The 21,192-nt window shown below is 44.5% G+C and overlaps 1 protein-coding gene across 2 annotated transcripts in view; it reads left to right on the top strand.

The window, feature by feature from the left end:
• The first annotated feature begins 538 nt into the window (after window positions 1-538).
• Window positions 539-21,192, top strand: part of ZBTB40 (zinc finger and BTB domain containing 40) — a 77,477-nt gene continuing 56,823 nt past the window's right edge. For both annotated transcript variants that reach the window (XM_044769960.2, XM_070510734.1), the window contains exon 1: window positions 539-685. The gene's annotated coding sequence lies outside the window, so the exon portion shown is untranslated. The remainder of the gene's footprint in view (window positions 686-21,192) is intronic.

Here is a 21,192-nt window from a genome sequence, read left to right as displayed (position 1 = left end):
AGGAGCTCCAACGTGGAACGCACACTGTGCAACAAGCTGTGAGAGAGGGAAACTGAGCAAAAGAAAACGTGTATTTCCCCCAAAACTCCTAAATCTAAGATTGGGAGGGAGGGGCGGGATGCACACGCCTTAAATGCCCACGATTGGTCGACACGTGGTCTGTTAGCCCCTCCCGTGCGAGCGGCGCCAAGCCAGTCCACCAACGAGGAGCCTGGGGACGCGGCTCAGGTCACGTCTCCGCCTTGCACGTGAACGTGTTTTGAAAAATATAAAGAAACCTTTTGTCTCTGCTTAAAGGAAGATCCTAACCCTAATGCTGCCCCCGCGAGGGCCCGCGGAACCCCATTAGAACTTTACTAAGGGAGCGTGGGGACGCGAAGGAGTGGTCAAGGGTCAGAGGTCAGAGAAGAGGTCAGCAACCGGCTGGCCCCAGGGTCCTAGCATGGATGGAGCGCGCGCGCGCGAGACGCAGGCCCCGCCCCCAGCACGTGACTGCGGCGCGCGGGGCAGGCCGGGCCGCCCCTGCCCGCTCGTACCCCTTCCGCGCCGGCCTCAAAATGGCCGCCTTCTGGCGTCTCTGGCGCTGTTGAATGGAGAAAGCTTTATTGTTCCCTTCGGGCAGGAGTGTTCGTGTCCTCTATGGCGCTGTCAATAAAGACCGGCAGTTTGAATCGGTGCTGAACAGGTAACCATAGAAACGGAGCCGGGACTCAGCGCGGAGACCCCTTTTGCAGCTGAGGGCCGAGAGGCGCCCCGAGTGAGGGGCGCGCAGAGACCCTTCCGCGTGGCCAACCCCGCCGGGCTCTGCCGAGTCCCAGCCTCCGCCTCGCCTGTCCCCGGGACGGGGACCCCAGGGCGGCCCGCATCCCTAGCACCGACATGGATTATCGTTAGGAGTCTCCGGCGGGGGCCGCGGGGCCCGGCCTGGGGGCTCGGTCCGGCCCGGTCCCCCCCTGGGCCCGCCGCCCGGCGCGATCGGAGGCGTCCCCCTCGCCGCCGTGCTCGCAGGCTCGTCCCCTCCCGCCAGGCCCCCGTCCCGGCGCCGGCGAGTCAGGGCCCTGGGCCAGGCCGCCCCCCACCCCTCCCGCTCTCGTCTGCCCGGAACCGAGAATGGTGTTTACTTTTCTAAACGGCCGGGGGAAAAGTAGACTATTTCACTTAATTCCCGACAGTCACATGAACCCAAATCCCGGTGTCCTGAAATGAAGTTTGTTTGGAGCACGGCCGTGTGCGTGTTTGACGCGGTGTCTGTGGCTGCCGTCCTGCTCCGGAGCCGAGCGGAGCCTCCGGTCGCGGCAGCCATCGCCGGGCTCCGATGGCCGGGCCCGCAGCGCGAGAATGCTTTTGTGGGCCTTTCGCAGAGAAAGTCTGCGATCCCTGCCCCAGACACAAGTAGACAACGCAAGGTCGGTGCTGTCCTTCAGCGTCGCCTCTGCTGCTTCTCACCCGCTGGGAAACTCGGCGACAACTGAGCCCGCACCTGGACCTCTTTATAATTTTTTTTTTTTTTGCCCTGGGAAAGATTTGCCCTGAGCTAACATCTGTCCCCGATCTTCCTCTTTTTGTCCTCCCTGAAGCCCCAGGACACAGCTGTATGTTTTGGTTGTAGGTCCTCCTAGTTCTTCTCTGTGAACCGCCGCCACAGCGTAGCTGCTGACAGTCGAGGGGTGGGGTTGGGTGCTGGGAACCAAAGTGAACTTTAAGCACCAGGCCATCAGGGCTGGCTCTGGAGCTCTTTAGTTGACCAGACACTCTGGCTGCCGTGACCTCTTCTGGTCTTATTGATTTATTACTCCTAGTGGGAATTGTTTCGCCTACTTTGAGTAACAATAATACCATCCACTCAGCGCCTACGAGATGCCAGATGCTTTATATTCATCCACACAGCCTTGTAACGCTTTGTGAGTAAGCGCGCCTGTGTCCGTTGTTGCGTTAAGAGGAGGAAGCTCAGATTCTGAGAGGGTTATAAGCTACTTAAAGGGGTACTAGGTTCATCCCTGGGAGCCCCCCTGCCTGGCCACCCGCCTGCTACTGCTGGGACCTTATTCTTTCAGATTTCTCAATCTGGGACTATTGGTTCTTTGGATCGAATCCAAATCTTTGTATGGTTTATGGAGATTTAATTACAACCTCAAAATGAAAACTCTCTCTATGTGGCTAATCATCAAACTTCTGCCACACCCCGCTTTCTAGTTTAGACGTCTGTCTTCTATGGCGGTCTTTCCCAAACCTAGCTGTTCGTCACCAGTTTAAGTAACAAATGGTTTCCAAACACTGCGTGCTTGCATGCATGCGTTCATTAATCATTCAGCGCTTGTTGAGCACTTACTGTACACCAGGGATGATTCAAATCCCTGGAAATATAGTAGTGAACAAGGTCAACATGATCTCTGCCCTTCCATGGAATCTGAATTCTGTTGGGGCTGAGACAGGTGCTATACTGGTAAACAAAGATAATTTCAGATATAGCTGGATGGTATAAATACAGCTGTCAGAGTGTCATAATAATAAAATTAGTAGTTACTGTTTATTGAGTGATTCTCGTGTGCCGAGGACTGCACTACGTGCTTTGTTTACATGGATTATCATTTAATCCTCACACCAACACCATGAGATAGGTAGTATAAATATTTTCATTTTTAGAGATGAGGAAACTGACTCAGGAGAGGTGTCCAAGGTGACGTAGCTAATGCATAAGGGAGCTGGGATCTGAACCCAAACTGCTCACACTCACCACCCTGTAGTAGTCCATCTGTTAACGTGTTATCTGTCCTGCTGGTTTGGGAGGTCCTCGAGGGCAGGGATCACACCTCACCTGCTCTTGTGTCAGCTGCTAGCCAGTGCCCGCAATCTGGCATTTGGTCAATATTAAATAAACAAATCCAGGCCATTCACTGAGCAAATATTTGAGTGTCTGCTGTGTACCAGGCACCACTGTGCTAGGCCTTATGGTTACCGGGGTGAGCAAGATGGACCTGAAACCTAGTGCCTGAGACAGTGAAGAAATAAAGTTATTCCAAATTGTGGCAGCTGCTGTACAGAAAACAAAGCAGTGCTGACCTGGGAGACCACCTTTCACCAGAACAGGCCCAGAACGTCCTTTGAGAAAGGTAGTGTAAGCTGAAACTTGTTGAGTGACAAGGATCCAGTCCAGCAAGAAGGGGAAAGAGAGAAGGTGGAAGGAAGAATCTTTCAGCAAGTTCAGAGACTGTGAGGTGGCACGAACTCGGAGTGTTGCAGAACTGGAAGAGGCGAGTGAGTGAGTGTGGCTCCCAGTGCTGCGCTCCGAGTCCTGACCCTGAGCCCAGGGCTTACTGCCAGCAGAGCTGCGTGCTCTGGACCAGTTACAGGTTAATTGTCTAGTCTGTCAGATGTAGGTAATGGTACCTTCTCAAAGGGCCGTTGTGTGTTTTCTTCTTGTTATACATATTGTTGAATTCCAATTAGAGAAAAGTAACCAAATTTGGCCCCAAATGGAAACTTATTTAAAGTGGTAAATAATAACAAAAATCCAGAAGCATGTTACAGATGGGGCGGGGGAGGGAAAGAGGGAGGGAGTTTCTATCTGTGAGGGGAAGGCAACAGATCTAATTTTTTTCTTAATGTTTCTATTAAGAGAGGAACTTTTCCAAATGGGACTTAGTTTTTTTAAACCAAATTATCCAACTTGTCTATGCAGAGCATTTCTCATCATTTTAGTGTTCTAAGCTTGAGACCATTTGTGTTCCTCTGTGGCAGACGTGCATTTTCTTAAGGCGTTCTAAGAAAATGATAGGCTTCTTCTAGTTGGTGGTAATTTTAAAATTTGTTTACAAATAATTTGGGTTTCCTCTCAAAGTTTTCAAAATAACATTGCATACTTTCAGCAGAGTGTTGAGTGCTTTAAAGCAAGTAGCAGACTTTCTGAATAGGTAAAATTAAGGTGATGTTTGGGCTCAAGAACTTGAAGAATTACAGAGGCGGTAATAAATCGAGCGCACTGTGTAAGAAGATCAGCAATGTCAAGTTTTGCTTTAAACTGTCTCCAGTAACCATATTGCACATGTCATCAGAAGATGGAATCCAGCCTAGCAAACGGAGCAAGGAGCTGGACAGAGAGTGGCATGTTAATGCAATGTTAAACAACAAGCCTTGAATTACATTGCTATTTTCGGGTTGGGTGGGACCCTCACATTTAAACTATTGCAGTTTTACTCTGTGATTTGAGTCCGTTGGGTTCCAGTAAAGAGTAGGTGGCAACACTAGCTTTGAAGGATGATGTGAAACTGCAGGAAGAGCCAGGGCATACCAATTTGTTTTTCATTCTATTTTATTTCAGTTCAAAGCATCATTGCAGACAGGCAGCGCAGGAAAACAAGCCACACTTTGACAATACTCAACTGCTTTTGGAGATTGAGGAAGACTGAGCATAACCAAAGTGTGGCTTGTTTTCTGGACTGTGTCTGTAAAGATGCTTTGAACTGAAATAAAATAGATTGAAAAACAAATTGGTATGCCCTGTTGCCTCATACTGAGTATTTGCATTACCCTTCTGGAGCACTGCCTACCAGCACCCTGGGGGAAGGCAGTGACCCCTCAGCCTCTTTCAGCTCTTCAAGAGAGTGAGCTCTTTGATTTTCACAAGGAAATTGAATTGGGGTGTATGGTTTTCTGGATCTCCAGTAGCCTGCCATCTAAAGCCGTCATCTTGATGGTGTGAAGAAAGCAAGCTGTAACCACAAAGAGGAAAGAATTAAATATTAAGGGCCTTTAAATTCAAAGATGAGATTGTCAATTTCTTTAAGTCGTGCGGTATTTCATTTGCAGAAAGCATGCGATTTTAAGACTGCAGCCCTCGAGGGAGAGAAGGGTAAGGAAAGAAAGTTACCTTTCCTTACATTTCCCTAATGTTATTTAACTCCATATCTTCAAAATCATGACATCAAGTATTTCATTTCCTTAGATAAAGTAAATACTACGTGATAGCTGATCCACACAAGGCAGGGATTGTTAATCTGGGGTAAATGGTCGAGTTGCAAGGGACCCACGAATCCTTTGAATTTGCCTGCACGTTTGTATGAATGTCATTTTTGGGGGAAAGAGAGCCCGTTACTTTAATCAGATCTCAGAGGGATCCTTGACCCCTCAAAAGGTGCAGAGCCAAGAATGAAACGCCACGTCTAAGACCACTGGACGAAGGCAGTGATGAGAATCCCCCTGAAGCCAGCGCTCCCTACTGCTCTGTGGCCTTGACCTCAAAGATTTGAAAGTGTCTGTTCAGCCTTTGTTTCCTGTCTAAAGTGGCCAAGCATAGTTGAATATGGTGTATGATACAGATATGCACCCAGTGAGGCGCTTCAGAAATGCCTTCGAGATGGTCATCTGTCATTATTTTACATGAGACTGGCGAAATGGGACATATTGTCTCGGGAACCTCCTTAGCAGATGCCGTGGTTGTTTCTTCTGGCAGGTGAGAGGAAGAGTGGTAGAAGCCTAATTCTTTGGCTCTAGGCGCGAACTTCTTGCGGATGGAGTCAGCTCCTGAGAAGAAGGAAGGTAGGGTTAAAAGGGAGAGAGGGATGGAGTCAAGGAAGCAGAGACAGAGCAGTAAAGGAGGAGAGGACGCTTCCCCTGCATTTGTCCTGGAGTCGATCTGTGACCGAAAAGAGCTGCTATTGTGAAACCAAACTTATCTCAGCACTTAGCTAATACTAGGACCTCTGAAAAAGTCAATGTATAGATGTAATTTCAGGTTTTATTATACCTGAGGGGAAAAAAAGGGAAGGAAATATCTTTTAAATGTGTATCTTAAGATATTTTGTAAAAATGGGACCTCAGTAGAAAACTGCTGTAGGCCACAGCTTGGCCCACAATTAGTTGCTTACGTTTAAACATCAGAGAGTTTAAATATCTGACCCCTGGAGGTGTTTTCATGGGTGACCCCGGTATAGGCCCTAGGGTCTGGTTGTGGGACAAACAACAGAGGATATTTTATGAAGAAAAGGGCCCACGAAAGTTGAGGGAGATGAGAAACAAAGGGTTACAAGTGTAAATAATTGCCTTTGAGGCTGCAAATATTGGTTACTTGCAGGTTTTTAAAAAAAATATTTAAAAAAAAGCGAACAGTAATGTGATTCTTTTTCTGACTTTGAGAAAGTTTTAGGAGGGGTAATCTACCTCTGTCTCATCTGTTTCTCAGCCTTCTAGGACTGGCCTGACTGTTGGGTCTTCCTCCTTGACGCCTTTAGCTCCTTGTCCGAACCTGCTCTCAAAGACCGTGTCAGGGGCTCTGGCCGCAGCGAGCCTGCCATTTCTCTTCCATCTGGTACTTCTCTTGGGTTCCTGGTCTCAGTGGATGGCTCCACAGAGTCGCCAAAGGCAGAATCCTGGGAGTCATCCCCTGTTCTTCCCCTTCTGTCAAGCCACCACCCACCTTCCACCTTCCCCCCACCAATGGCACATGTTTATTTAGGCTGCAAGCTGTTGATGTCCCCTCTTCTTGGTTAAAGCTGGTATAACCTCTTGTCCTGGATTACTGCAATAGCCTTCTAGCTCGCCAGCGGGGCTTCCAGTTTGGCTCGTCTCCAGTCTGTTTTGTACACTGTTGCCATATCTTTATAAAGCACAGCATGTGCCTCCACACTTAAAACTGCAGGCTGCTTGCTTGCCCGCGCGATGGGGCAGTTCCTTGGCTTGGCATGTGCTGCTCTCAGGCTCTGGCTGTGCCTGTCTCCAGCCTCATCTCTTAGCACCCTCTCCGCTTCCCTCTCACCCTTCTACTTGAGCGCCAGTCATTAACGCTCACTGGGCCACGGGAACGTCATCCTTCCCAGATAAGTGGGCACACTGGGGCTTTCAGGCTGCTCCCTCTCCTTAGATTTCTCTGGCCATGCTATTAGCATGGAGCAACGCTGTTATCTACGCTGACCATTGGATTACTGAATGCTTTAGTTTTCTTTGTGGTTCCTTTTGTCCTTAGAATATATGCTACCTGAGATGTATAGTCAAATACTGCCCTAAAGTCACTTGATGTAATTATTTTCTCTGTGTGATTATGTCACCAACTTGATAAACTTGATAAACAGTTAGGCTCATTTGTTTTAAACTTTAAGAATTACTTTTAAAGCTCTAACTTTGGAGCCAGCCCTGATGGCCTAGTGGTTAAAGTTCGGCATGCGCTACTTTGGCAGCCAGGTTGGTTCCTGGGCACAGAACCACACCACTCATCTGTCAGTTGCCATGCTGTGGTGGCGGCTCACACAGAAGAATTAGAAGGACTTACAACTAGAGTGTACAACTATGCACTGGGGCTCTGGGGAGGGGGAAGAGAGGAAGATTGGCAACAGACGTTAGCTCAAGCTGAATATTTCTGTGCAAAAAAAAAAAAATCTGATTTTTTTCCTACTTTTTCTCCCCAAATCCTCCCCTGTATATAGTTGTGTATTTTTTTAGTTGTGTGTCCTTCTAGTTGTGGCATGTGGGACACCGCCTCAACATGGCCTGATGAGCAGTGCCGTGTCTGCACCCAGGATCCAAACCAGTGAAACCCTGGGCCGCTGAAGTGGAGTGTGTGAACTTAACCACTTGGCCACAGGGCTGGCCCCTAATCTTGTTTTTTAACTATGAAAACTATTTACATGGTTTCAAAATCAAAACTATCCATCAAAGTACATTCACAGAAGTTTTTATTTCATACCTGACCCCTCTTCTCTATTTCTCTTGAATTTTGGGGTTTTGTCAATTTGTTAGGTAAGAAATAATATTTCAGTATGGTTTAAATTTGTTTTCTCCTTTTATGAGATACAGGATATCTGCCCAATGTCTGTGGTATTTTAAGTTGCAAAAGTATTTTTTCCAATTTGTCATATGCCTGACTTTACATGTGTTGTTTTATTGCTGTACAAAAGTTTTACATCTTTATGTAGTCCTATTTATCAGTCTTATAGTATATTGCTTTAGATTTTAAGTCAAAGTTAAGAAGTTGGCCCCATTCTTAATTTATGAGGAATTAATGTTTTCTTCTAGAATCATATATGATTTCACTATTTTTTTTAAACCTCTAATACTCTGATCCATTTGGAATTTATCTTGGCATTTGGTTTGAGGAAGAATCCAATTTTATCTTTTTCCCATTGGCCAGCCAGGTGTCCCAACACTACTTATTAAAAGCTATTATCTTTTCTCCACTGATGTGAGATGCTGTCTTTATTGGTTACTAAACTCTTCTGTTGATTTGGGTTTCTTATTGGATTTTCTGTTTTGTTCCATTGGTTTGATTGTCAGTTCATATGCCGTTACAAAACCATCTTAATTTTAGATGTTTTATAATTTGTTTTAATATCTGGAAGCGCCAGTTTTTCCATATTGCTCTTTTTTCAGGGTTTTCCTGCCAGTTTTTCCTTGTTTATTCTGCCATATGAACTTTGTAATCAGTTTGTGTAATCTCAAGATGAAACAACTTGATGGTATTTTTATTGAGATTATGTTAAATTTATAAATTAGTTTAGGGAGAAATGATGTCTTTATGATTTTGAGTCTTCCTATCCAAGATGATGGTTTGTCTTTCCATTTGTGCAAGGCTACTTTTGTGATTTTTCAGGAGAGTTTTATGCTTTTCCTTATATAAATTTTGTATCCTTCTGTTCTGCTTATTAGATTTCATTCTTATCTTTGTTTTTCCTTTGTTTTTATGCTTGAGGAAGATTAGCCCTAAGCTGACATCTCTGCCAGTCTTCCTGTATTTTGTATGTGGGTCGCCAGCGCAACATGGCTGCCGATGAGTGGTGTAGGTCTGCACCCGGGAACTGAACCCAGGCCGCCAAAGTGGAGGGCACCAAACTGAACCACTAGGCCATGGAGTTGGCCCCATTCTTAACTTTTTAAAAAAATAAATAATTTCTTTTAGAATCCCTCTAAAACTTCTCAGAGAAGTTGTATACATCCTTCTTTATATAGTCTGTATACTCAAAACTTTTTGCATATCATTTTGGATGGTTCATATATACCCTCCTCCAAAAGCCCGTCCTGTTATATTGTCCCCTCAAAACCCTGTTATATTTCCCATTCTCAGTACCTACACACGGTGGGCTGTCAGCACGCATTTGTCAAATGGAATGAATAAAGCAGTAAGGGGAAAACAAAGTGGATGAAAGAGTGAGAACCCCTTAAGACCTGTGTTTGGAAAGGTTGTCCTTGTCCAGACGCCCAGATGTTCCTAAGTCTGCGGTCTGCAGCCGTTAATTCACTGGCTCATGATGTTTTGTTCTCCTCCTTACTCCCATCCCAGAACTGTAAAAAACACCATGTTGATAATGATAGTTACCATTTATTGAACACCTACAAGGTGCCAAGCACTCTACTAAGCATTTTCTTTGGGTGTAATCCTCACAGCAACTAAAGTAATAGGTACTGTTAGCCCCCTTTAAAAAATTATTGTGGAAATTTCAAACATATAAAAGTAGGCATAACATTATGAGCTCCTATATACATGTTAACTCCATTTCACACTTGAGAAAACAGGTTTTGAAAGGTTATGTAACTCAGGGTTGCAAAGCTAATCTAACGTTTAGAACGCAGCTCTTTTTAGCTCTTTGTTAAGGTTATTTTTCAAATTTTAAACTCCAAGTGACCAGAGAAAAGCAGAAGCAGGAGATGGTCAAGAGTCACTCTTCTAAACTCCAGCTGGTGGTATGTTGGTCTTCCCTTCTAAGTCCATCACAAATATTTCTCTCAGTTCTACTGTTGGCAACCCCTAAGCCCTCCATTCTCTCCCTCTTTACTGCTTATAGGCTCTACTCACGCCTTCCCTTCTCTTTGCCTAGTTTTATTAGAGCAATCTGATATTAGTTGATTTTTAAAGACCTGCCACTGTTTTGAGTACCTAGTTCCTAGCATGACTTCAGGAACAGAGTAGGAACTGATAAGTTTAAATGACAGCGAAACTTGCAGCTCGTACACATTTAGCCCAGAGTTTGGTGTGGTACTATAACTTCTGAATGATGTGCTGAAGCCCTGGCAGTGATTAAATTTGACCACCTTAGACACAAGCTGCTCTTATAGCTAGCACTCCGCTGTCAGCTGCCCTCAGTTCCAGTCAGATTCAGACCAGAGGGAGACTGTCTAAGGTCAAGGTCCAAGACAGCAGAATAATTGGCCCCTAGAGTTCTGGATTTTTTTCCTGGGCAGCAAAAAGTTGAGGATGAAATTTTCCATGTCTTCTTTGAACATTTTTGAGCAAATACTCTGGAGTCCCGTAGGCTCTTTCCTAAAGTTAGAGGCAATAGAGAAGTTAGCCTCTTTTGCATTTTTTTTGTTAGCTCCTTAAGTTAACCTCTTGTCATACTGCCTGTTGATGGATGAGAGAAAGATGGAGAGGAAGATATTTCCCGCTTCCTCAAAGACAAAAGAAAAAGCTTACGGCACTAGGAGGAGAGGAGAACGGAGTTCATCCATGACCAGCACACAGAGGTGTGCTCACGGCTGGACGATCTGCGTAATACTGCAGGGAGTTGGGGGTCCATAGTCTCTTCAGTGCTTCTGCTACTTAACTGCAAAGGGATAAGAAAAGAAGGATTTTTAAGCTGAAAGTGGCCTCTTCCCAGCTGTGCCGTAAGCTCCTTGAGAGGAGGGTTTTGCTGAATTTCTTCTCTCTGTAGTACCAGACCTCAGTTAAGGGCATTTGGCTGAGTTCAGCAAAAATCTGCTGGATGGACAAGCATAAACTGTCCACTGACGAGGCTGGAAAACGGGGACCTGGAGCCCTGTCCCCCAGCGGCACTATTACCGGCTGTAGGGCCTTAGACAAGTGGGGGCCAGAGTAATTTGTGTGTGGTACCTTACATAGCAGAAAGTCAGTGGGCTCTAAATAAATGTCATCTGCTCTTACTTAAAAACCACTTTATTTGCTGTGTATCTTAGCAGTGCCTCTGAACAGAGAAGTTACCAAAAAAGTAGGAGAAAGCCTCAGGGATCAAGAGCTTCAGTGCTTTTCAAATCCCCAAGCTTGGGCAGTGTCCGGTGGCATAGGTTCTGGCTCTGGAGTCAGACAGCCTGGGCTCATTTACTGACTCTGCCCCTCACTGGCTTTGTGACTGGGGCAAGTCATTTAATCTCTCTAGGTCTCCACTTTCTCAGTTGAAAGCGGAGTTAATAATAGGAACCACCTCACAGGTTTTGCAAAAATTATATAAGGCCACCCATGCAAAGAGCTTGACACAGTGCCTGGGATACGATGAATCTCCATCAGTGTCGGCTTTTGTTGTTAGGTCGCTACCATAACCCTTCCAAACCCTTCTTTCTTTTTCCCCTTTCGAAAATGTCTTCCTCGTTGCCTTCCACTTAAGGTATAAATCTAAGACGTAGGTAACAGGAAGACTCTGATTTCTGTCGTTAGTGAACTGGAAGATTTTAAACCACTTCTCAAGGCCTCAGTTTCTTCGCCTACAACCGAGGAAATTGGACCGTGTGACTTCGGAGGTTCTTTGTACCTCCTCTTAATTTTTAGTGAGTTTAAGGCTTTGTGTGACGTCTCTCAGATTACGGCCGCGCACTCTGTTATGAGAGGCCTCACCCTCCCCATGTTCTCTCCATTTCCCGGCTGACTCCCATCCCAGACCAGCTGTAGGAAACTAGCAATGTGGTTGTCTGTAAGTTTTTTTCTTTTTAAAAGAATTATACAATATTTGACATATATAGGAGATACATATATAACTTATATAAGTGATGAGGCAGCGTGATTAAAAAAAAGTACATCTGTGAACTGATCAGCAAACCTAAGAACTGTAAAAACAAGTATTTTGGCAGGTATATTTTATGCTTTCTTTCAACATTTAATGAGTGTTTACAGTGTTACAGGAAATGTCCTTATGTGTATTGACTCATTTACAGATAGTGGCTTATTAATACTTACAACTACCCCATGAGATTCAGCACTAACATTAGCCCCATTTTACGTGTTTACGTGCGAGGAAACAGGTCCAGAGAGTGCAGCAACTTGCCAAAGTCATCCAGCTGGGAGGGGCAGAGCTGCGATTCCCCCCCCGGGGCTGGTTGTCTCTAGAACCTGTGCCCCAAAGCTTGACTCTTGAGCACACAGCCTCTGGGGTCACAGGCCTGGTCTGATGTTCTTTAGTTGCCTGAGCCCTTTAAATTTTACTTTAGGCGGTTATCTTCGAATTTGGAATTTGGTGCTGTGTTACTGTGTGGTCCATATTTATTCCCTGCTGAAGAAAAGTGTATTCTCGTGATCAAGCTGGTGAAAACCTGGAGCTCATCTGTGTTGTCAGGTCAGAGCAAAATGCCTGTCAGTGCCAGTGACAAAGCCAAGGGGCTTTTTTAGCGCCGGAGAGGTGGATGTGAAAGCACTGAAGTGCTGATTGCTCCTGGAGACTCTTGACTGCCCATTGAAGAGTCGGCGTTAGGTGTAACGCAGGCACCATCCCCGCTCATTGGACGAGTGGGTTGCTCAGGAGATTGGGGTCTGGCCTGTGGAGAGTCATCTTGGAGGAGCCGCTGGATCAGGCAGATAAGTCTCTCAGAGCCTCCTTCCGTTACCATAGCCTTGAAAAGTCGCTCATTTCTGTGAATTAGGCAGAAGATAAGAGGACACAAGCAGTTCGTTATGCCGAACATTTTGATGTTTTGCCTCATTGTATTTTGTAGATCGCCTCAAAAGAAGTTTCATTAGAAGTTCAGAAATCTGGAAAAAGAAATTAGTTGAATGTAATGGTTCTTACAGGAATCCGATGCTAGCTGCCACTTTTGAGATGTGGAAAACAACCTTTCTAGTGGTCCTTGACCTGCTGTGTCTGCCTCCGTGAGAATCTGGTGGCGAGGTGGTGGTAGTGATGATGATGGTGATAACGATAGCGGCTGGCAGGTGATTAATTTATTGAGCACTTTCTGTCTCCAGCATGGAGAGCTGGTGCTTTAGGTGTGTTACTCATTTAATCCTCCAACAACCCAGCGAGAGAGGTACTATTATTGCCCCTGTTCTGTAGATGAGGGAGCTGCACCCCGTGCAGGTTAGGGGATTTTCCCAAGGTCACGCAGTTAGTAACTGGACGTTCCAGCTTCACACCCAGGTAGTCTGGCTCCACCTCCAGCCTTTAGCCATTAAGTTACGCTGCTGCTCATGACAGCTGTGGGCCCTCTCCCCTGGCAGTGTGCAGTTGGGCGACACTGCATGTAATTTAAAGAGCACATGGACTCCTCTTCCGCTTCCCAGGCCATGACTCAGGTTCAGACCCACCCGAGACTTACGTGAATTCCTGTGGGCAGAGATTCTATCTTATTTAACTCTGCTTGGTGCATAGTAGGAGCTAAATAAATGTTTAATGAGTGAATAGTATATTGGAAATGACACTAGCTTTGAAGCCAGATAGACCTACCTGGGTTTCTATTTTTAAATTTCCTGATTATAAAAATAATGAATGTTTACTAGAGAAAATTTTGAAAGGTATGAAGTAGAAAATAAGTCCTCCATAATGACACTACCTAGGGATAACCACTTTTAGCATTTTGATGTATTTTGTCTTTTTTTTAAATAAAGATTTTTATTTTTTTTCCTTTTTCTCCCCAAAGCCCCCCAGTACATAGTTGTATATTCTTCATTGTGGGTCCTTCTAGTTGTGGCATGTGGGATGCTGCCTCAGCATGGTTTGATGAGCAGTGCCATGTCCGCGCCCAGGATTCATACCAACAAAACACTGGGCCGCCTGCAGTGGAGTGCGTGAACTTAACCACTCAGCCACAGGGCCAGCCCCATATTTTGTCTTTTTTAATGCAAATGTGTATATGCATGTACTTATATTTCTAAACCCAATTGGAATTATATATATGATTGCGTGCTGGTTTTTTCCCTTTTAGTACATTGAGAGCATTTCCCCATGTTATTAAAAATCTTTAAGAGCCTAATTAAAAAAATTTATTTAGGCCAGCCCGGTGGCACAGTGGTTAAGTTTGCACATTCAGCTTTGGCGGCCTGGGGTTCGCCAGTTCAGATCCTGGGTGCAGACATGCGCACCGCTTGGCAAGCCATGCTGTGGCAGGGGTCCCACATATAAAGTAGAGGAACATGGGCACGGATGTTAGCTCAGGGCCAGTCTTCCTCAGGAAAGAAAAAGTAGAGGATTCGTGGCAGATGTTACCTCAGGGCTAGTCTTCCTCAAAAAAAAAGTTTATTTAGATATAATTCACATACCATACAATTTACTGTTTTAAAGTGTACAATTCAAAAGTCTGTGTAACTATCACCACTATCTAATTCTAGAACATTTTCATCACTCCAAAAAAACCCCCCATATCCAGTAGCATTCACTCCCCAATCCCCCCTCCTCCCAGCTTCTGGTAACCACTAATCTACTTTCTGTCTCCATGGATTTGCCTATTTTGGACATTTCATATAAATGGAATCATACACTACATGGCCTTTTGTGTCTGGCTTCTTTCACTTAGCATAATGCTTTCAACGTTTACCCATGTTATATCACGTATCTGTAGTCTTTTTTTTTTTTTTTTTTTTGAGGAAGATTAGCCCTGAGCTAACATCTGCCACCAATCCTCTTTTTTTGCTGAGGAAGACTGGCCCTGAGCTAACATCCATCCCCATCCTCCTCTACTTTATATGTGGGATGCCTGCCACAGCATGGCTCGACAGGTGGTGTGTAGGTCTGTGGCTGGGATCTGAACCAGTAAACTCCGGGCTGCCGAAGCGGAATGTGTGAACTTAACTGCTGTGCCACTGGGCTGGCCCATGTAGTCTGTTTCTTTTTTATAGCTGAATAGTATTCCATTGTGCGGATATACAACATTTTGTTTGTCCCTTGAGTTGGTGGACATTTGGGTTGTTTCTATTTTTTGGCTGTTACGTATAATGCTCCAGTGAATATTAGTGTGCAAGTTTTTGTGTGAACATGTGTTTTCATTTCTCTTAGGTATATACCTAGGAGTGGAATTGCTGGGTCATATGGTATCTTTATGTCTATCTTTTTGAGGAACCACCAAACTCTTTTCTTCAGTGGCTGCACCATTTTACATCTCCACGGGCAATGTATGAGGGTTCCAATTTCTCTACATCCTTAGCAACACTTGTTTTTTCTGTGTTTGTTTGTTTTATTATAGCATCCCTAGTGGGTGTGGAGTGGTATCTCATCATGTTTTTTTTTGTTGTTTTCTTTTTTTGCTGAGGAAGATTTGCTGAGCTAACATCTGGGCCGGTCTTCCTCCACTGTGTATGTGGGTCACCACAACAGCATGGCTGCCAACAAGTGGTGTAGGTCCACACCCGGGAACTGAACCCAGGCTAGCAGAGTGGAGCATGCTGAACTTAACCACTAGGCCACGGGGCCGGCCCCAATATCATTGTGGTTTTGACCTGCATTTACCTAATGACTACTGATGTTGAACATCCTTTCATGTGCTTATTTGCCATTTTGTGTATCTTTTTTGGAGAAACATCTATTCAGATCCTTTGTCCATTTTTTAATTGGCTTATTTGTCCTTCTACTGTTGAGTTGTAAAGAGTTCTGGATACAATATTCTGATATACTGTATTTATATATTATGGATACTAGACCCTTATCAGATATATGATTTGAGAATGTTCCCATTCTGTGGGTGGTCTTTTTACTTTTATGATAGTGCCCTTTGATACACAAAAGTTTTTAAATTTGATGAAGTCCAGTTTATTTTTTCTTTGATTACTTGTGCTATAGGTATCATAAAGAGAGCCTAATTTTTAATGGCTGCATAATATAGCTACATACCATATTTACCTAAAAATCTCATATTGTACATCTCAATTGCCAGTTTTTTACCATTAATGTTATTGCTCTGAATACGGTGTACATAAATATTTCATTATATCTCTAATTATTTCTGTATAGATAGATTCCTAGAAGTGGTTCTAAAGGTATAAGCATTTAAAAAAATTGTTTTTCCTCTATAATAGGCTTCTCGTTCTTTTTTATTAATTTGTAACTATACAACTGACATGTAAACATATTCTGGTAAAACATTTGAACAGTGCACGTAAAGTACAGCCCCTGCCGCAGAATTCTCATGTCTCTCCAAGGACATTTGTTACAGTTCTGGGTGAGCAGATTACTTACTCTCTTACTTCCCTGAGAGATGTCACCAGTTCATACTTCCATAGGCGCTGAGTGGGCCCCTGTCTCACTGCTCTCTTCCCTGCATTATTAATGCGAGTAATACTTTTATAATAATAGCAGCTATCACTTACTGAGCGTTTACTGTTGACAGGCACTTTGCTCAAACAGTTCAGATGCATGATCTCATTTCATCTTCACATCAAAACTGTAAAGACGTTAAGACTCACAGCGATTAAAGTGACTTGTGTCAGGTCACTGAGTAAGCGTTCCAGTTAGGCTTCAAACCGAAGTCGGCCGAGTCAGGGGCCATGGTCTGAAACCACTGCTTTCCAGTTACATATGATCATCGCAAAACTTTTCCAGTTTGATTGCCTCCAAATAGTACTTATGTGTAAATTTGTGTTTCTTTATTTATTCATGAGAGTGAACTTGTTTTAATCAGTTTATTGACTTATTTCTTTTGCAAATTATGTTTCTTTTTGTTCATTTAAAGAAATTTAAATGTTAATATTTTCCTTATTGATTTGTATGATGTTTCTATTCTAATATTAACTACTTATTTTTCTCTTCATATGACATTTTCGCTGGTTTATCATTTATCTTTTTATTGATGGTTTTTTTGGGAAGTTTATGTTTTTATGTAGTCAAATCTGTTGATCATTTGGGATTTTCTTCTGTTTCCATCATGCAGAGAAAGGCCTTCTTCATCCTCAGCTCAGCTAAGTATCCATTAATGTATTACTTTTTTTTTTAAAGATTTGCTCTGAGCTAACATCTGTTGCCAATCTACCTCTCTCTCTTTTTTTCCCCGTCCCCAAAGCCCCAGGACGCAGTTGTATATTTTAGTTGTAGGTCCTTCTAGTTCTTCTGTGTGGGGTGCCGCCACAGCATGGCAACTGACAGACGAGTGGTGTGGTTCCATGACCAGGAAATGAACCTGGGCACCCAAAGCAAAGTGCACTGAACTTTAACCACTAGTCCATCAGGGCTGGCTGTCATTAATGTATTATCTTTTAAATATCATAGTCACTTAAAGAAAGTTTTGTTTTGTATTTTTTGAAATCATAAATCCACCTTACAGTTGTCCCTATGACAATGGATTGGGAAATTTGCAATTTTGTATTCCCTGAGATATGTTTGGGCAGTTTTATGGCTTGAGGATAATGATTTTCTCATTGAAAGAGCTACCAATGGTTGATATTAAAGTAACATTCGAAGAAAAAAACAGTGAATGTGCTGTGTAACACATCTGGTGCTACTGGCTCCCAGTCTATGAGACGTATAGGAAGCCGCCGCCACTGGGGGCCTGTTGTGTATACTTAGGAGTTTGGTTTTTTGGTTCAGATACTAGCTTAAAAGCCCAGAAATCTGGGTCCTGGATCTGGCCCTACTATTACCTAGATGCATGACTTGGCGGGTCACTTAATTTCTATCAATTTCTTCATTTGTAAAATGATAGGGCTGAATTACACAGTCTCTAAGGATAATTCTAGTTGCAGAATTCTCTGACTGTTATTATCCTTCTGATCAAGAATCATTTCACGGGGCCAGCCCGGTAGCCTAGTGGTTAAGTTCGGCACGCTCTGCTTCAGCAGCCCGGGCTCAGTTCCTGGTGTGGACCTACACTGCTTGTCAGCCATGCGGTGGAGGCGAGTCACATGCAAAAAGGGGAACGTTGGCAACAGATGTTAGCTCAGGGCAAATCTTCCTCAACAACAAAAAAATCATTTAATGTGTGTTTGGTATTGGTAAATAATTTTTTAAAGTTTTAGTTAGTGATTTGTGGCAGAGTGTCCTGAAGGAAGGCAGAGTGACAGGTGAAAGCAGGACATGGGAGGAAGGAGAGAGCGAGGGAACAGAAGGAAAGGGGGTGAGGACTGGATTGGGTGTAGCCAGTGTTGGGTAGATGGCCCAGATGGAAGTTAGAAGGTGGGTAAGTTTGAAGTGGGATGAGACCTTCACTAGGCTTAGGCTCCTTGAAGGAGGAGTGGTTCTGATCTGCTGTAGATAGATGTTTGGAGCACCGAAAGGAAAGCTTGTGGGCGGGGGCAACAGGAGGGCGCACCTTGTATTCTGAGAGTGACTAAAAAATTAGCACACAGTCAGTGCTATTAGATACCCGCACAAGGTTACCTCAAAGACAAAGCTGAGTGCAACTATGTCAAAAGAGAGACCGAGCCAGAGAAGAGTCCAGGAACTCGGCGAAGGATGGGACAAGATGATTGTTGGTTGGCAGTGCCCGTGCAGTGTACATTGACCCTCAGACTCTACCTGCCCCCATTCCGGGGCCAGGCATTTCCTTCCATGGCAGAGACAGATGCACAGTCTTCCACTGAATGTTGGTAGCACACAGTGTCTTCTGATTCCTAAAAGCCTTTCTGATGATACTCGATCTTGCCACTTGAATTTTTTCACAGATAACTGCAAAGAGTAGGCATATTTCACTAATGAGTGAACTAATAAATTGACTTTCTGACTTATATTTCTTCTCTTTTGAGTTTAGACAGTGTTATCCAACCTCCCTAAGTCAAATTAACTGCGGGACTTTTACAGGACAGAGTGTTTGTATCTGCAAGGTTGACAACCAGACTCGACCTTTGGTAAATTAAGTTCAAGCCATCAAGGGAAGTCTCTTGGCAGCCAGCCCGTCGGCGGGCCTGTTCCAACAGTGCTCTTTCCCAGATGTGCATCTCCATCCATTGTTCAGCAGAGACCAGCAGGAGAAACAAGGCCCCACAAATGCAGGTGCACCTGTCAGGCCATCCAGCAGCACATCTGTGTCTGTGAGAGAGGTTGAGGAATGATAGCACTGAGCTCAGAAATCCTGTCAAGACTAAGGTAGTCATTAAGAACAGGGAGCCAGGCAGATCTGCTTTTGAGCTCTGCTCAAGCTTAGGAGCTGTGGTCTGGGGCACGTAGCATAACCTTGTTGGACATTAGTTTCCTCATCTGTGTTAGGGACAGTAATAGTATCTACCTCATTGGGGTGTTAGGGGAATTAAACAGGAAAGGGTATGGACACTGCTTAGCACAGTGCTGGATGTGATTACATCATCGAGCAGTCGATCACTTTGCCAAAGGCTCTAAAGAGATTCAAGGATATGAAAAAGAGCTGAGACCAGTGGAATGGGCCAAAAAGATGTTTTAATCACCTCCTCTTCACTCCATTGATGAGGGAGGGATTCCGAGCCTAGGGTTATGGGATGGCTGCACACACAACGTTGGACACTGGCAGATGAGATTGACAGCAGGTTATTAGGCACATGCACTCACAGCTCCAGAAGACACAGCCAGGCACACAGGGTTGCACTCTGGAGCCGAGTGAAAAAATAGGAGCTGTGGGAGGCTGGCTTTGTAGTATCAAGAGGGTGGGGTGCCTCTTGGTTTCTGCCGGAGGATGTGATTGGCTTGTTTGAATAATTCTGGGGGCTGGCAGGGAACTGCAGCCCACTGCTCAAGGATAAGCAGGAACTATACCCGGTCCCTTTGATGAGGAGGATTGTTTGGCTAGGGGACCTTGTTCACGGGGGCCGAGTGGGTGTGGAGTATGTGGTTAGGCCATTTGAGGCCCTCCTGATTTTACCAGATATCAAGGCAGCACATAATACTGAGCCTTAATTTTAGACTTTACACCATGCAAGAGAATACAGTCCTTGAAATGATATTTAATACGGCTTTCAGAGGGTCTGGGTAGAAGGCTATGGAAGATTGTAGAGTTGTCTGATTCTGTGGGGGAAGACAGATGGTGTAGTGGCTGGAAAGGAAATGTCACAGTAGGTCGTATATAGTGTCACTGTATTCAGTTCAGCGTACATCTATTGATTGGCTGTACCGTCCTGGGCCCTTCCGAGGCTTCCCCAGTTTCAGTGACCACTTCACTCTGGATGAGGAGCGGTTTGACCCCTAGTTACTTTGACGGCAGCGAGGGAAGCAAGGCTGGGTCTGGAAGCCCAGGTTGCTGACGTGCATGCTAAAGGAGTTTGGATTGGTGCCAGGCCACAGAGCGATTCACCTAAAGGCCTGGTCATTGGAATCCTCCACATTTTGTAGGTTTTATTCCCACATCTATTCTGGAGTTTGTTTTTGACTGGAGCAAGGGCAGGTGCAAGAGAGAAGGATTTGAGGATGACCTGTCACTTTTTAGAGATGAAGGCTTGCTTAAAACATATTTGATAGCAATTAGGTGTGAAAAAATGTGATTTAAGAACAAACAATGTCATATTGTGCTTAGCTATTCAGAGGGTTCCTTGGACCAAAAGCATCCGTATCACCTGGAGCTTATTAGAAATGCAAAATTCGTTCCCCACCCACTCCTCCTAGATCAGAATGTTTTCTCTGACAAGCTGCCCAGGTGATTCTTATGCACGTTAAAGTCTGAGAAACTGTTCCAGTGGATAGAAGGGCAGACGCCTTAGGCTCAGGCAGACTCGCTTAAAATCTGTTTCTCTCCTGATTTGCTCCATGATCTTGGGCCTCTTCCTTAACCTCTTCACTATCAGGACTTATTTTTAGATTGGGTTTAACTATCCTGCTGGGTTGTTAGTATTAAAGGAGGTAACATGTAAAAAGTGCTTAGAAACATAGTAAGGTACTTAATTATTAGCAGCTCTTATTAGTGGTTATTTGATAAATAATACCTTTGTGTAATTTGATAGAATATGAAAAGAGAGAGCAGGATATCATTAGAGCTAGTTCTGTCACGAGATGCAAATTGATAATTGAGAGAAGTGTGGTCTCCTGAGCCAGCGGGGCAGTGGATGTGGTTGGCTCGCTAACCAGTTCCCTCAGGGTGAGACTCTAAGTGTATTTGTTAAGTAACCAAGAGTTGACACTTATACTTCTTAGTGGCCGCTGAGCTCTTGGAAGGGAGAATTATCTGCAGAAGTGGTAGCTAAGTCTTGGCATCCAGTGAGGCCTTTGCATTATAGAGGAAAGAACCATGGCCTGAGAATTGAGACCTGGGCTCAGTTCTGCCCCTTGTTAGCTGTGTGGCCCTTAACAAGGCATTTAACGTCTCTGAGCCTTATTCTTCATCTGTAAAACAAGGATAAATGGGATGCTGAGGTGTGAATCCCAGTACATAAACAAGGAATTATCATCTCAG

This window comes from Equus asinus, chromosome 5 (genome assembly GCF_041296235.1).
Source record: "Equus asinus isolate D_3611 breed Donkey chromosome 5, EquAss-T2T_v2, whole genome shotgun sequence".
NCBI classification, from domain to species: Eukaryota; Metazoa; Chordata; class Mammalia; order Perissodactyla; family Equidae; genus Equus; species Equus asinus.
This window is presented reverse-complemented; position numbering and strand designations above follow the sequence as displayed.